Consider the following 16,029-nt stretch of genomic DNA (forward strand, 5'->3'; position numbering starts at 1 on the left):
ACCTTGAGTTGATCTTGAGTCTTAATGGATATGATGAGTAAAGGGTTTCATTTCGGTTGGTAGTACTGCTCATCCCTTCCCACGTTTTGTAATCCTGTGAGAAGTACTTTTTTTTTTTTTAAATGTTTGAACTAGTAAAAAAATTATCGTAATTACACCTTGCGTTGATCTTGAGTTTTAATGGATATGGTAAAGGGTTCTATGTTCTATTTTTGTTGTACTACTGCTCTTTCTTTCTCACTTTTTGTAAAGCCTGTGGGGAGTGTTATTTTTTCTTAAATGGTCAAAGTAAAAGACAGTTTAGCTTAATTACTCCTTGCGATGGTCTCGAGATCTGATGATTACTCTCAGGGATTTAATGTAGGTTCTTTTTTTGTCCTCTGTGTGTTGGTAATGCTGCTCATCGCTTCCCACGGTCTGTTAATGCCCTTGTCAACAAAGATCATTGGTGTGGGATGTAACTGTGCTTCGTTTGTTGGATCTTCTAGTTTTCCTGCTTTCATTATTAGTCATTGATTTGTCTGAACACTGTAGGAAGTTTCTTACAGCTATCCTCTTACCACTGCCCACTATCCCACTATTGTATGTACTTCTCACTTCTAACGTTTGGGATTTCTCTCTTTTCTCTTTCTTAGTTTAGCGTATTTAATTTTGTCGTTTTATAGTAACGATAATAATTTTGTGGGAGGAGGTGAAAAGAAACACAGGTGCAGGGAGGTGAGTTTACTCCCGACTAGTTTCGCTGGTTGGAGGAAGAAGTGAAAAGAGCAAACTCACCTCCTTATACCTGTGTTTCTTTTCACCTCCTCCTCCAACATGTCTGAATGTTTGAACAGTAATAATTTTGTGTGCCCACTAAAACTTATCATGACTATTCTCTTATCACTACCCACGATTCTACTGTTATAAACACTTCTAATTTGTCATATTTGTGAGTCTATCCTATCTTGTTTTGACTTGGTATTTGTTTTCCATTTTCTATTTGTCTCGGCAGTTGGCAGAATATTAAATATACGCATACCATAGTTGAAGTCAATTTTTTTCATAGCGTTCCTCTGCGTTTCCAAAACATGCTCGTCTTTAGATTGCTTCCTCTTCTATGATGTTATGAGGATTCTATGAGGAGGAGAGTCAGATATTCTTGATGTCTTGGTTTAGTGAAATTGTCCATGCTGTATTCCCATTATAATTTTTTTCTTCCGTCAAAGTCCTCTAATTTAGCAACAAGTCTTCACACTTGTGTCCTACATCTACTAAAGAATGTTATGCGCCCCTGTGGTAAACTAATATTACTACCTAGGAGTCTGCCTGTCTGTTATTTCCCCTGCAAGATATTCTAAAATAAAGGTTGTCAAAGGATTCCAATGAAATTTGGTGGAAAAGTTGGTCTTGGCTAAGAACAATTAATTAAATTTTAATGTGGATCTGAATATTGATGTGGATCCAGGATTTTTAAAGTCTTCCACAGATTTCCGTCATGGTTATTGGAGGGCTGCTTCCTCTAAGTGCCTTCTTGTTTTGATTTGTATGCAAATTAACTGTTTACCTGTAAGGCTATTATGAAAGCTGCCTCGCATGATTCAGTTGTAATTTCCTTTTAGTTTTTGTCACTCGTGGACTACCTTGTGACATCATGATTTGAGAGAGAAGTGCGTGTAACTAAATGAAGAATTACAATTTCACTGTCAGCCAGGTCCTTACTAACACCTGTAATCTTATCTTGAAAAAGGCCACGCAGGCTGCTGAGTACAGCGTGAGACACGCAACCTGCTGCCCGCATTGTAGAACTTACTTTGCTGACAGCCACGAGCATAGGTGGATGTTTTGCTTTATATCAATATGTGACAAACTTCTGTCATTAGGAAGATCCATTGCACAGAGGTATTAAGTAAACTGAATCTTTGAAGTTGAGAATATCAATAATTGTATTATAATGGTACTTCAAAATACGCGTACGTGTTACCTTACCTTGGAAGTGTTTTCTGTGAATTTTGTAAAAATTCTACGGGAGGAAAATTTTCTTGCATGTGAAGAATGAATGAAAGATAAATGGAAATTGTTCTTTTACTAGTAGAGAAAACTGTTTTAATACTGTAATTTACTTCAATCCGGTATAACTAATGAAGCTTAAGTGGAAACGTACAATGTCACTTTACGTTTTTATACTAGTATCTCAGGAAAGCGTCTCGCAGGTGGTACGAGTGGAATGAATTCACTACTTACATTGCAGGCTTCCGTTTATAATTGACAAATTGTTTTGTATAACATTATATATAGCACTTTGATATCGTCAGTGAAAGTGATACATATACTTTTAGCTTAATGAAATCAACAAATGGCAGTTTTAGATAAATGAGAACAACACAAAAATCACTACATGGCATACAATGCATCTGTTTGACGAGTTTTGGATTTCATCACTGGTTGTATACTTGTAATCCCACTGCATGCAGTATGAAGTAAAGAAGATATTACACTTCACTTTGCAAGAATTGTTCTCGTGAATAGCGGATCAGCAGGCCGCGGCTGCCCGTCTAGCGCATCAAGTTTGAACCTGATGATCAAAGAAGTGTATTTTCACTTAGCATCTCTTCTCCAATGGCACCGTATATAATGCTTCTATTGCGACGTATTAAATGTAATCAATCAACCTATCCGTTACATTTCTATTGAGGATTAATCAATTCGTTTGAAGACTAGATTCAGACATTTGGTAATAGTTGTCATACATTATATCACTTCATATGCTTTCTGCTGCAAAATAAAATGAAATACTATGCTGCATAACAAGCATTCATTCCCTATAAGATGAGCCTGCGTTGCAGTTTCAGTAGAACTAGCTCTTTTTGGCCACTTATTTCAACCTTCATTTCACTGCAATGAAGGACTATTTGCGAACCTGCAGCGTCGAACACTTCGTGTTTGCTGCTCGATGTGAGAGCACCAGACGGCACCAAGTAGGCGTGATGACGGTGGCGGTGTGGCAGCTCCTCTCCATCCTCGATAGGCCGCGATTTTGGGTGCTGTCCTTCGCCCCAGGAACTCAAAACGGCGACATCTCTAGGCTGTACACCTGTGCTAGCGTCGCACACGTAGCCATTCCCTGTCAGTGTGCGGCAAATGGGTGGCGGAAGCTGCCTTCACGAGGGGTGGCGCTGGAGGGAAAATATCCGCTTTAGTTTAGGTTGAGACCTGTTGAACGGGTGCTCGAGCATCCACCGATAACTGGCCAGTGGTACTTGTGTGGTCTATTGCGCTCCTAAAGCCCTCTTTCGCCCGCTTCGAGGCCCGCCTCTCTTACACCAACCTTTAATGCCCTCAGGATTACCTCGTAAAAAAAGTTTATATGGAACTCTAGAGTTTAGGTTTTTATTTTTTCTCTTCCCTTGCGGGACGGTGCTTCGAAGGTCCTCTTACCACCAGGCGAGCGCGAAGGTTACAGCTCGGGAGTTTATAGTGAGCGCGGCAATGGTGGTGGTGGTGCTCTTTGTTTTTACACGATAATTGAACCACAGTAACGATCACCTACAAGTGTTCCCTTTCTCCGCTGCCGTGCGCCGACACCACCAGCACGAGGGCAAATGTAATGACATTCTTTATATATTACGTGCGAAGGCTAAACACAGTAAACATTAAAAACAAACAAACAAACAGAAAGAAGGAACAAAAATTAATACATATAAAGAATATATTCATAAAAAAAGCCGAAACAGCAATTCACTAAATACAAAGTACATGCTAGAAAAAATGCGTCGACTTATTTCCTCAGTTGTGCTAATATTCTCTATAGCTAAGGAAAGAAAATCAACCTGGCCTCAACGAATAACGCATTTGTAGCTCAAGGACAAAATACTCTAATTGCATGCTGAGAAAACTAACGAAAGGTCTGACACTACCGGTAACCCCGCCGGAAGATTAGCCTAATCCAATGCTTTGTTAATTATGGGCAAGAGACGATGCAACACCAAGTCTGAAACAACAACTTCAACGGCGCTGCAAACATAGCAACCTACTTACTTTCACCAAACGCATATAAATAAGACAATTTACTCCTAAGTATATCTAAAGTCATACTATCGGTGTTGCATCTGAATTGTATGTTACGGTGAAAGGTTAAACACTGTACATGGCAGAATATCTTAAGGAATCATTTAGGTGAAAAATTCCAGTCACGGCACCTTTTGTTTTTCCCGAGAGTTCACGTGACGATTAGACAATTTAGATACAAACTACTAAACTTCATAAACTCAACCAGACATTCAAGTATGATTCTTCAAGTAATGAGATATACTTACCAATATACATTTCCCTCATTGCTTGTGAAGGAGTAGAGAAGAGCGAGAGGTGAAACTTAATGTACTGTACACATGAATAATCACGTATCAGCAGGAGCCTGGCCACGGACTGAGATGGATGCCCGCTGCTCAGTGTAACGCGAATCTTTTTTTTAATCCCACAAGACATTTCCGTCTACTTATAAGGGAAATATCGGGACAATCCAACCTAGCATTCAATAACCTAACCTTGCCTAAAACAATGTAAGAAATATACGGTGGTCATGCTTTTGAGAACAAGACGATGATCAATTGAAGATATGCACTTGGTATGAGTCAAGAAATGGTTTATTACATGATATAAATTTTGTGCGGCATTGGATGTGTGAAGCAATTGAGGTAAAGGATGCAGTACTAAGACTCTTTTTCCTATTCCATAACATCTCCCTAGACCCATTACCCATTTTACGCTTTATTCTATCACGAAAAAAGAAATTAGCGGAAAATGTTTACGGAAGCCGGAAGAAGGAAAGTAGAAGGGAAATGAGTTGTTTGTTCTTCAAGTTTACCTACATCGAAATTTTGTAACAATCGCTTAGTGTTTCTACTTCTTTCGTTGAAATTTGAGATTGAGAAGTATATATGAAGGAATGTAAGGAATGAAGAAAGCTAGGCAGGGAAAACGGTTATTAGTTCAAGTTGAGAGACAAGACAACTGAGTTAGTGGTGTAACAAAACTCGCGATATAAAGTCATCATTGAAAAGCTATGGAGAGTACTGCTTCTCTATATCCTAAAGCAGTTTTCCTTCGCTATTAACTAACACTACCACTTGCGAATCACTCAGCTCATGAAGACGTACGACCGTAGCAAAGAAAAACAAATACGGACTTTCAAACGCTTCACCATCTCATCCATACCACTTGATATAAACGTTAAAGGAAGTTATTGGGGATATTTATGGATGATTCATGATTTCAGTGATAATTCAACTAGATTCTATATCATCATTAAAAAAAACCATACGATATAAGCAGACTAATCATCTATCTGTCCTTTGAAGACTGTCCTTATGAAAGCCCCAAGCATGTTTAAACACAAGGGTAGCTTCGTAAAGGACCCAACCTGTCTGTGTACTACGCGCCCTGAGGGAATGTCGATACACCGCCACGCACGGCAACAAGGACCACAATGCCGGCTTAATTACACGTTAAACACCGCAGCCTCGAAATTGTTTGTTACACTTCATTTTATGTCGATAAGGAAGTGTTCAAGATTTCGCAATAATTAAACCTGCACAATGTTATTTTCTATGTGTTAATGAGTCATCTAGAGAGAGAGAGAGAGAGAGAGAGAGAGAGAGAGAGAGAGAGAGAGAGAGAGAGAGAGAGAGAGAGAGAGAGACCACTTACAATGCCACTCTCAGGATGTATTACAGAAGAATTAATAAAAATGTTAGAAAATGATAAAAAAAAAGTAATGTTACATCTCACTTGCCTTTTATTAATAGAGGGATAATTTACTTACCTTTGTATAACCTGGAGATGTGCTTCACTATTATATCATCATTATAATAAACCAGTCTGGCGATTTTATAAACTTTTTTTTTTTAAATCTTTGTGACGTCAATTATTATCATATTTGCCTTTTAATTCTCATATCTATTTTACGGCTATATTGCGTCTATATATCGTGTATATATCGGTCTTTGTCTGTCAGTTTGTCTGTCTGTCTGTCTGTCTATTTCTGTGATTTTGGTTTTGTGTCTGTCAAACTGTCTCTCTCTCTCTCTCTCTCTCTCTGTATCAATATATGCATCTATGTATTCCTTCCTCTGCTCATTAATTATTCCTGCCTCCCTCTCTCTCTCTCTCTCTCTCTCTCTCTCTCTCTCTCTCTCTCTCTCTCTCTCTCTCTCTCTCTTAATGTTTCAGTCCCTGCCCCCTCCATACAAGGACACACGCTGCAGTCTGATTCACTATGCAACGGTCATTCATTACTCACAACGGACCTTTCACCTAACTGACCCACTTGAATTTCACCCAATCCCCCAAAAACAATTCCTGAGTTTTATGCGCATCTGTGTCTGTTTTTCTCTAATCTTTGTCCGTGTTAACCTCTGTGTATCACGTCACCTGATGGAGAATTCTAAGGACAGGGAACGCAGAACTATATGTCATGTTTTTAAGTCGGTTATAAACTTTTTTTTTCTTTGGTTTTTTTTTTTTTTTTTTACGGTTTTTAAGGAATAGGGAAGGGAAAATGTTGCGGTCTTTCCTCGGTTCAAATTGACGTTCGTTACTTTTTTTTTTTCTATCTGATACATTTTGATATAATGGTAATGTACTTTGACAGTTTTTTTCTTATAATGAAAGCAAAAAAGGGAATTACATTGTAGTTTTTTACCACCTAAAAGAAAAATTGAAAAAAATGTGTTCAAAATTGTCGTTCTTTATTTTTTTTTTGTCTCTCAGCTGCATTTTGATATAATGGTAATGTACTTTGACAGCTTTTTCTTATTTTGAAAGTCGAAAGGGATTACCTTGTAGTCTTTTCCAGCTAACAGAGATTAGAAAAAATATCTTCCTTTACAGAGTCTTTTATTTCCTTTTTTTTTTCTTTTTTCTGTCTAATGCCAAGAAGAGAAAAAATCCTCAATTAAATTCTCAAACAGAAAACAACAAAGTCTGCTCCTCTTAAATTCTACTCCATTAAACAAGCTCCAAAATTTATGATGTTTGTCCTTCATTTCCTAAAATTATAATACAAAAAAAATCTTCTTTAGTACAGAGAAAAATCATCATATAAGGAAGCAATAAAAAAAAAACAAGGATAAAAAACCGTAAGGACAAAAATGATAGACTAGTAAGACGTTCCTCTCAGCTAATCACTTCAGCTTCTTAGTGACGGTACAGTGTTTTTCTAATGGCTATTTACTTATTACTCTTACATTCAAAGCCGTGTTTTGTATCGATGTTGTTTTACGGGGAACAGCTTTTGATTTTTAACTACAATTTCTCACCTTTAATTACTCTTTTTACTGGTTATTTTTGGGATTATATTCATTGTACTACTATTTTTTTTTTATTATTTATAGTTAATCTCATATTCCTCCTTTCATTCATTTTCTTTTCATACTATCACTAATTTTCTTTGGTTAATTTTTCTACGGCTATTTCCATATTCTCAATTCCATTAAAGTGCCTGTATATATCTCGATGTTCTAGACACCTCACTTGAACCATTGCTACTCACCCCCTTGTGTCCTGTATTCATATTTCTAAAGTAAAAGTTGGTCATCATCTTACATTATGGTTTTCTCGCTTAAGTGATAAACAAAATGTGTGTTCCTTCCTCTATTTCCCGTAGATTCTTCCCATGACTTGAATTATTCATCAAAGGAAACTTTAACATCTAAGATTAGTTATTTTTTTCGTTTTAGGCTTCAGAATTTTTTTTTACATTTTTTTTTCTTTTCACGAGACAGGGAAGAGCGAGCATTTTCTGTTATTTATTTTGAGCAGTGGTCATGTCTCTATCGGTGCAACAAAAAATCTTTCTACCTGTATCTGTTAAACCTTATTTTATGGATCTCTCTCTCTCTCTCTCTCTCTCTCTCTCTCTCTCTCTCTCTCTCTCTCTCTCTCTGCCTTGACCTTTCAGTGTTTTAAGTTAGCGTTATTTTCTTTTCTTTGGGTCAGGCCTTATAATCGACCAAGAGGAATTCTTTTCATGTCTAATCACAGCTCCTCAATTGTCAGTCAGTGGAAGGCCAGGGAGTAATTACGTGTGTGTGTGTGTGTGTGTGTGTGTGTGTGTGTGTGTGTGTGTGTGTGTGTGTGTGTGTGTGTGTGTGTGTGTGTGTGTGTGTGAAATACTCCCTGCTAGAAGTGGCACGAATATAAATGAAAAAATATACGATGAAACACAGGGAGACTTGACTCTTTACCCTACACTTAATCTGATACTGTTTCAATTACCATCAGCGGGAGGGAAGCAGAAACACACACCTCTGTACATTGCAACAAACGCGTCTGAGCATCGCCGTAATAAAACCAAAATGACGTTTCGATTCCGTTTCCCAGAACTGCATTGGGGCGCTGAGAACCTTACCCACCCGAGGATACCAGCTAGAAGTGGGACGCGGCCACATGACCATAAGGAACAAGGAGACGGGCAAGAAGCAGTAAACGTGCACAAGCTTGCCGCCACTGGATCAAGGAACGGCGCGGGCGAGGAGATGGCGCGAAGCAAAAGCTGGTTATGAGTTCACGTAGAATAGAGAGAGAAAATATGACAGAGATAAAGTAATTTTTTTGGAAGAGATGAATTGGCGTATATGAAAACAAGAAACTGGAGTAATTAAGAAAAAAAATCACAAACAAATTCATGGCAAGGGACAAGTAAGCTTTGATTTTAAAAAGGAAACCAATAAATTAACAGAAAATATTGAGGTAAGATAAAGCATCCAGTAATTTGCAAAGGAGAAAAAAATATTAAGGAAAAAACACATCACAAACTTCTCATTCCTGTGATAAAAACAATAAGAAAATAACTATAAAAACATGCTTATAAAACTACGTGTAAAATAAGAAGCGTATAAAACTATATGCATTTCAAGAAACACTACGGTAACAAATTTTCTAAAACAAATATTCAAGTTTATTGAAAAAATTAAGAGAAATTAGATACACAAAAGTCATACCGCATGAACCCCTCACTACCACGGAAAAGAAACACTCATACGTCAAGCGCTTAATTTTGCGGCGTCAAAACTTACGCGGGAAAAAAACAGAGGAGGAACTTAGGTGACGGAGTGTCGAAATGCTTTCTCTGTGTGGCAGGAGGTCTGACAGAGGCCGAAAGCACGCACACTTCCACAGATAGAGAGAAAGATAGATGAATAGATAAATAGATTGACTGATAGATAAATGAAAGAGAAGAAGATTAATAGATAAATAAGTAGATAGACCATTGATAAATAGAAAATAAAGATACAGATAGATGAATACATAATATATATATATATATATATATATATATATATATATATATATATATATATATATATATATATATATATATATATAGAGAGAGAGAGAGAGAGAGAGAGAGAGAGAGAGAGAGAGAGAGAGAGAGAGAGAGAGAGAGAGAGAGAGAGAGAGAGAGAGAGAGAGAGAGAGAGAGAGAGAGAGAGAGAGAGAGAGAGAGAGAGAGAGAGAGAATAATACCTTTCCACTGTCATGAAAACTACAATGAATGTCGATATAACAATATCGCCTTCCGCCCTCCCCCTAAAACATACTGAAAAAAACAAGCGAGAAAAAAAAACAGGAATTATTAAACATTGGCACATAACGTTACGTCAGACCTTGTGATGAACGTAAAAGTAAGAAAATAAAAAAAACTACAACAAATCGATGGAAAGAAAGAAAACAAGACCAAGGAGGAATGACAGAGGTTGTTTGATACCTAAATAAAAAGAGGAAAAATCCCAGCGCTTCGATATCCCAGTAGTCATTGAAAAAAAAAAAAAAAAAAACTTCAAAGCTCAAAAAAAAAAAAGAAAGAAATAGAGGAAAAAAAGGAAAGAGTGAATTCAGGCATTTCCAGTTCACCTCCGAGAAAATGATCGAGTAATAGGCACGTTTTCTTTTACTCCACCTCCTCTTCCCCCTCACACACCCCCAACACACTTCCCTTCTCCCTTTTACCTCCAAACTCCACACTTCCTTCGAACTCTCCCACTCCTTACTTTGCAATCACTCCTCTTCCCTTCGTGATTACTATTTTTCCTTTTCCTTCTCCCCTTTCCTGCAATCACTCCTCTTCCCTTCCTTATTATCATTTTTCCTTTTCCTTCTCCTCCCCTTTTCGTCTCGTCCGGTAGATAACGTGCTTAGGGAATTTCCAAAAACACATTGGCGAACTTTCAATTTTGCGCTTCATTGGGAACAGGCTGAGCGGCTGGCAGATTGAAGAATGGCTCTATCACGCCGGCTAAATACTGAGCTGGTGCTGATAGGTAGTGGTGAGTGCTGGTGATGAGACTGGTGAGCGAGTGGTGAGTGGTAGTGGTGGTAGTAGTGAATGCTGTTGTGGTGATGGTGTTTGTGGTGATGTGGTGGGTAATGTTGGTGTTGTTCTTGTTGTGGTGGTGGTGATGATTTTGATGGTGATGGAAAAGGTGGTGGCTGTTGGTGAGGGATGATGAATGATGACTGGTAACTATTAATGATGAATACTTAAACATAAACAATAATAAAAAACAAACAAAGCGATGAACTAATGGTGATGACAATATAACAACATACCAAGAACCCACTAATTCACTCCCTCACCACCACCACCACCACCACCACCACCACCACTGCTACTACTACAATCATCATCAGCAACCTCATTTCCAGCGCATAATACGTATTGGTATCCACGTTCAAGATCAAAGAAAGTTACAGTCCCCACCAAAATAGATGAGCCAGTGAAATGAGAAACATCCATTTTCCTAACCTATCACAGTCTTATTGCACGCAGCCACACGTTTGTCTAATCCACTGGCTCCCTTACACGCTTATAGAGAACGCAATTTGAAGACTTCTTTAGATCTATTTAGCTTCTTAAAGGGACGAAAATGGAAAACATACATGAAATCAATTGTATTTACCATAACTTGTCAAATTTCTACCTAAGTAAGACGGGATATGCTGATCTTTGTAGTGTGTGTGTGTGTGTGTGTGTGTGTGTGTGTGTGTGTGTGTGTGTGTGTGTGTGTGTGTGTGTGTGTGTGTGTGTGTGTGTGTGTGTGATGCAGGTGATGTGATGAGTGTGGTGACAGGTAATATGCAATGCTACCGCTGGAGGAAGGTGATCAGTTATCGTTAATGATGATGAAAAGAAAAAATATATGATGGAAGAACAGGAATCGACACACACACACACACACACACACACACACACACACACACACACAAAATGTTGTGTGGCACCGGATGTGAGAAATGTGTGGCGGGTATATAGTATTGATGGAAAGATTGATGAGAGAGAGAGAGAGAGAGAGAGAGAGAGAGAGAGAGAGAGAGAGAGAGAGAGAGAGAGAGAGAGAGAGAGAGAGAGAGAGAGAGAGAGAGAGAAATAAAAACACAGAAAACAACAAAAACTTAATCATACTCACATTTTTCTTAATATATTGTTCTAAGTATCTAATATATGTCTTCCTTCCACTGAATATACGCTGAAGAGTCTCCTGTAGGCTCTGGAAAGGAAGGAGAGGCAATATAAGCATAACAGAAGGAAGGGAGGGGAAGGGAGGGGACGGCACAGAGGGAGAGAGAGGGACACGAGGAGAGTGTAAAGGAATGGTAAAGGTTCGAGATGTAAGGGAAACATTTTTTATTACCGCTTCTCTTCCTAAATATTTTCTCTTTAAACAACCCAGATACACCTGAGCCCCGTGTGTGTGTGTGTGTGTGTGTGTGTGTGTGTGTGTGTGTGTGTGTGTGTGTGTGTGTGTGTGTGTTGTTGTACCCTTTACCTATTTCACACTCACGCCAAGCAAGGTTAAGTATTTCAGGGTACAAACTACTCACGGTATATCTGTTAGTATGATCTGCATTTTTAGAAAAGACTACATTACGTGCGTCGTTCTCTCTCTCTCTCTCTCTCTCTCTCTCTCTCTCTCTCTCAATGACATTCTTATTACACGCGTACAAACACGCACAAGAACACGTGCTGTCTTTCCTTCTCACACACACACACACACACACACACACACACACACACACACACACACACACACACACACACACACACGTAACCCTTCACTTTCTACACCCCCCCCGAACCCTTCCTCATCTCCCCACCTCCCTCCCAAATCCCTCCCTTCAGACCCTCGGCAGGAAAACAAAGAACTGAGTCGACTTCTAAGAAAATCCACAGGAACACAATTGGTTGCGGGTCTCACCAAATCACGGCGAATTTTTCTTTTTTCACGTAAAACTCGCACTTTGGGAAGCCGCGATATAAAGTGTGCATAATGATATATTGGAAATTCTGAATGTTAATCGAACAGCAGATATAACGATGCCCAGTGAGATTGACGGTGATAGCTCGATACAAAAAAAGAAAAAAGTGAAAGAGAGGGAGAGGGAGTGAGAGAAAAAAAAAAAAGGTGCCGGGAAAAAAGTAGGAAAAATGATCGCATGTTATCTGATTGTCTGACCTGCACCAGTTTATTTCCGAGGTGTTCGAGGTCGGAGTGGCGGAGTGGCAGAGTGGCGGGGAGGGCTAGGGGAAGGTGTGGGTGAGGGGGAGTAGTGATGAATATGTTCCCAGTAGTGCTGTTGTCCAGTACAGCTACGGTGCTCCTCATGCTTCGCTTCCTGTCCGCGCTCTTCCCTTCACCTTCCGTATCCTTTGATTTGAAGTCTGCTAGCATGCCTGGTTCAGAAGGTATTACTATCCATAAGTCTCGTGTTCTTTTCTACAGGCGATCTTGAGGAGACAGAGTGAAATAGCAACGTAACTTCCTGGCTGTGTTCCTCCTTTCATGTTCTAACCTTACTTCTCACTTATAATGTGTTGCTTCCTGCCATATCAAGTGGCTTGCGAAGTATTGCTGGTATCGGAAGGACTGAAGTAAAAGTACCTAATAGACAAAGAGAAAAGGCTTAAAACGTACTGCCGAGATACATCGTTGCCTCTTCCATATGCGGGCTTTAAGTAAGGATGTGTGAAAGCGTATGAAGTAGAATGAAAGAGATTGAAGGGGGAAAATTAATTCAGGCGTACACCCCCAATGAAGCATCAGGAGGGTGAGGCATAGCTCAGTGCGGGTGACAGACGCTTCACCGCGGCTGAACACCCTCTCCCGGTGTCATCATCAAAAAAGATTAAATTATACGGTGCCGGATCATGAATCTCTCACTCTTGTAATTTGGCGGGTCGTATCATCACGAACTGTGTCGATTATTGCTGATGTCAGAGTGAAATGCGGCAATGCAAGGATCACACCACTGTTTTAAGGAAGAGAGGAATAAAAAAAATTATTGCATTAATTGGATTTCACTTCAATGTGGAGCCTGTGAGCACTCACTCCACTGACTGGTTGGCTGGCTGGCTGGCTGGGTGGGAGGATGGCTGGCTGCTTGACATTTACAGGTCATTGGACAGGTGAGATGACGTACACTCACTCAACTTGTTTAGCACTGTCTCTTGAATTAGTGATAGAGGAAGTCTTACTTTCTGCCTCAAAGTCTTCATGTCTGCGGAGTGTGAAGAGAAGCGAGCCACGGAGGGAGAGCTGTTCACTTATTCATTTCCTCTCCGTCTCGTGGTGGTAGTCAGATCAGATAGAAAGTTTGGTGGTGAAATGCTTGTCTCGCTTTGAATGACACTATGATGCACATGAATATATTTTCAATTAATTATTTTTTTCTTTGTTCCTCTTTGTCTACCTACCTCTCTGTCTGCCTGTCTGTCTGTCTGTCTGTCGGTTTTTGTCTGGCTGCTTTTGTGTGTCTATTTTGTTTTGTCTTCCTGTGCCTGTCTGTTCGTCTCTCTCTCTCTCTCTCTCTCTCTCTCTCTCTCTCTCTCTCTCTCTCTCTCTCTCTCCACACACACACACACACACACACACACACACACATACAAACAAAAAATCTAAAGAATCCATTTATTTACGAGTAAATCTTTCATTCACATACACTCCAACGTTTGCAACCTCACTGTCACACACACACACACACACACACACACACACACACACACACACACACACACACACACACACACACACACACTCGTCACTAACATAAGACGATCCCATGAACTCGAAAGCAAGCGTCCGTGAACACATAATCCTCTTTTGACATTTGACGAGGCGAGGGTGTGAGAGCCGCGGTGACGTCCCCAGCAGCAAGGGTAAATCATACACGTACACGTCTCTCTATTGAACGCCACACACACATTACTGCTGCATTTACGGAGGGACAAATCCACCGGTCGATGCCAGAACGAGACTCAGTACTCCTCGCTAATGCCTCTCCTCTCTTCCCCCCTTCCTCTTCCTCCTCACTCCCCCATCGCAGCATGATTATATAATTGTTGTAGTTTATAGCATCAGTAAATTCGTTATTCCCTGTGGGCTTTTTGTGGTTTAGTATTCATCCTTGTGTTCTTTTGTTTTATATTTTTATTTTCTCGAGTGTGTGGGTATGCTAAAGTGCAGTAGAGCTTTCATGTAGGTCTTTAAAAATGGATAAAGTTATTAGAAGCGTCCTAAAAGTGGGGGGAAATACAAATACTGTGTTCATTGAAGGTATACAAGTTGGAAAGGGGAACATGCGGAATTGTAAGTGTGTTTGTGCTCATGATAAACAACGCGAGGGAAAGAGGGCTGGAGGGGCGCTACAATTGTCACCGCCACTGCTTCCGGAGTTACTTTGAATTCCTGCGTATTAGGGAGCGACACTGCTGGATATTTCATGGGGTTTGATTTGCTACTGACACTGCATTTGTGATTCCTACTATTCTTACTGCCAATGCTGCTGCTCCTAATGCCAATACTGCTGGTACTTTTCCTCTTCTTATTCTATTTGTTGTTCTTGTTCTTTCTTCTGCTGCTTTTACTGTTCTTTTCTTCGTTTCCCTTTTCTCACACTCTTTCATCTTCTCTTCTTTTTCCTAATATTTCTCCTCCTCCTCCTCATTATCATCATTATCTTCTTTAATCTCGTTCTTGGTTTTATTAATTTTTTTCCTCTCATTTCCTTTTTCCTTTCGTGACCAAAATACGGTCGTGACTCGTAGTGCAAGTTTCTTCTCAGTGCCTTTCAAACTTAACAAATTTTAAATGTCAAAATTTTCATACACGGAGAGAATTGTTTATACATTTTTAGTCGATCAGTGTACACCAGAAAATAATATGATGCAATACAGTAGTTAATGATGTGTTGTCTTCCCATGTCTGTTGTTCTCTTTCTTTTCTTTTCATTCGAGTGTTTCCAATTGTTAAGTCTCTTTGGTGAATATTGTACAGGTGCAGTGTAGTGTTTTTTGTGACTGCACTGCACTATCATGCAGGGAGAAGTGAAGAAAAAATTTTACTCTGCGGAAATGAAGTATTGCATAAAGTTTTCTCGCTTCCTCTTACACACACACACACACACACACACACACACACACACACACACACACACACACACACACACACACACACACACACACACACACACACACCAATAATAACGATGTTGGAATTTCTTTTATCATATGAAAATGATGATGGAGATGATAAAGAGATAATATTTCATAGATAGAGTGAATTCATCCAGGAGTTGTAATATTATATCTCACCTAGTCTTACGTGCCTCTCTCTCTCTCTCTCTCTCTCTCTCTCTCTCTCTCTCTCTCTCTCTCTCTCTCTCTCTCTCTCTCTCGACTTAATTACGTTAATTGACACATTCTATTACGAAAGTGGATGTTTTTCGGCTATGATACATATTACTATTGTTATCATTATTATTATTATTATTATTATTATTATTATTATTATTATTAACATTATCTATCATCATCATTATTATCATCATCATTACTCTCGTTGATATGAATTTACTACAAAAACTATTACCACCACTACCACCACCACCACCATCACTACCATTATTACTACCACTACCATCATCAACACAATCACTACCTTCCTACCCGTCTAATAACCATCACTATCACCATTCCTGTATATTATCTCGCGCGTG

At 39.3% G+C, this 16,029-nt stretch overlaps 1 protein-coding gene and 1 long non-coding RNA gene across 4 annotated transcripts in view; one reads left to right on the top strand and one right to left on the bottom strand.

The window, feature by feature from the left end:
* LOC123504099 overlaps positions 1-16,029 on the bottom strand; it is a 279,550-nt gene that overhangs the window by 86,104 nt on the left and 177,417 nt on the right. The window contains exon 5 of the long non-coding RNA XR_006674703.1: positions 11,445-11,525. This is a non-coding gene — a long non-coding RNA (uncharacterized LOC123504099). The remainder of the gene's footprint in view (positions 1-11,444; positions 11,526-16,029) is intronic.
* The window catches only part of LOC123504098 (cell adhesion molecule 2-like), a 247,424-nt gene that overhangs the window by 44,959 nt on the left and 186,436 nt on the right, over positions 1-16,029 (top strand). The window lies entirely within an intron of this gene.

This window comes from Portunus trituberculatus, chromosome 15 (genome assembly GCF_017591435.1).
Source record: "Portunus trituberculatus isolate SZX2019 chromosome 15, ASM1759143v1, whole genome shotgun sequence".
In the NCBI taxonomy this organism is placed as follows: domain Eukaryota; kingdom Metazoa; phylum Arthropoda; class Malacostraca; order Decapoda; family Portunidae; genus Portunus; species Portunus trituberculatus.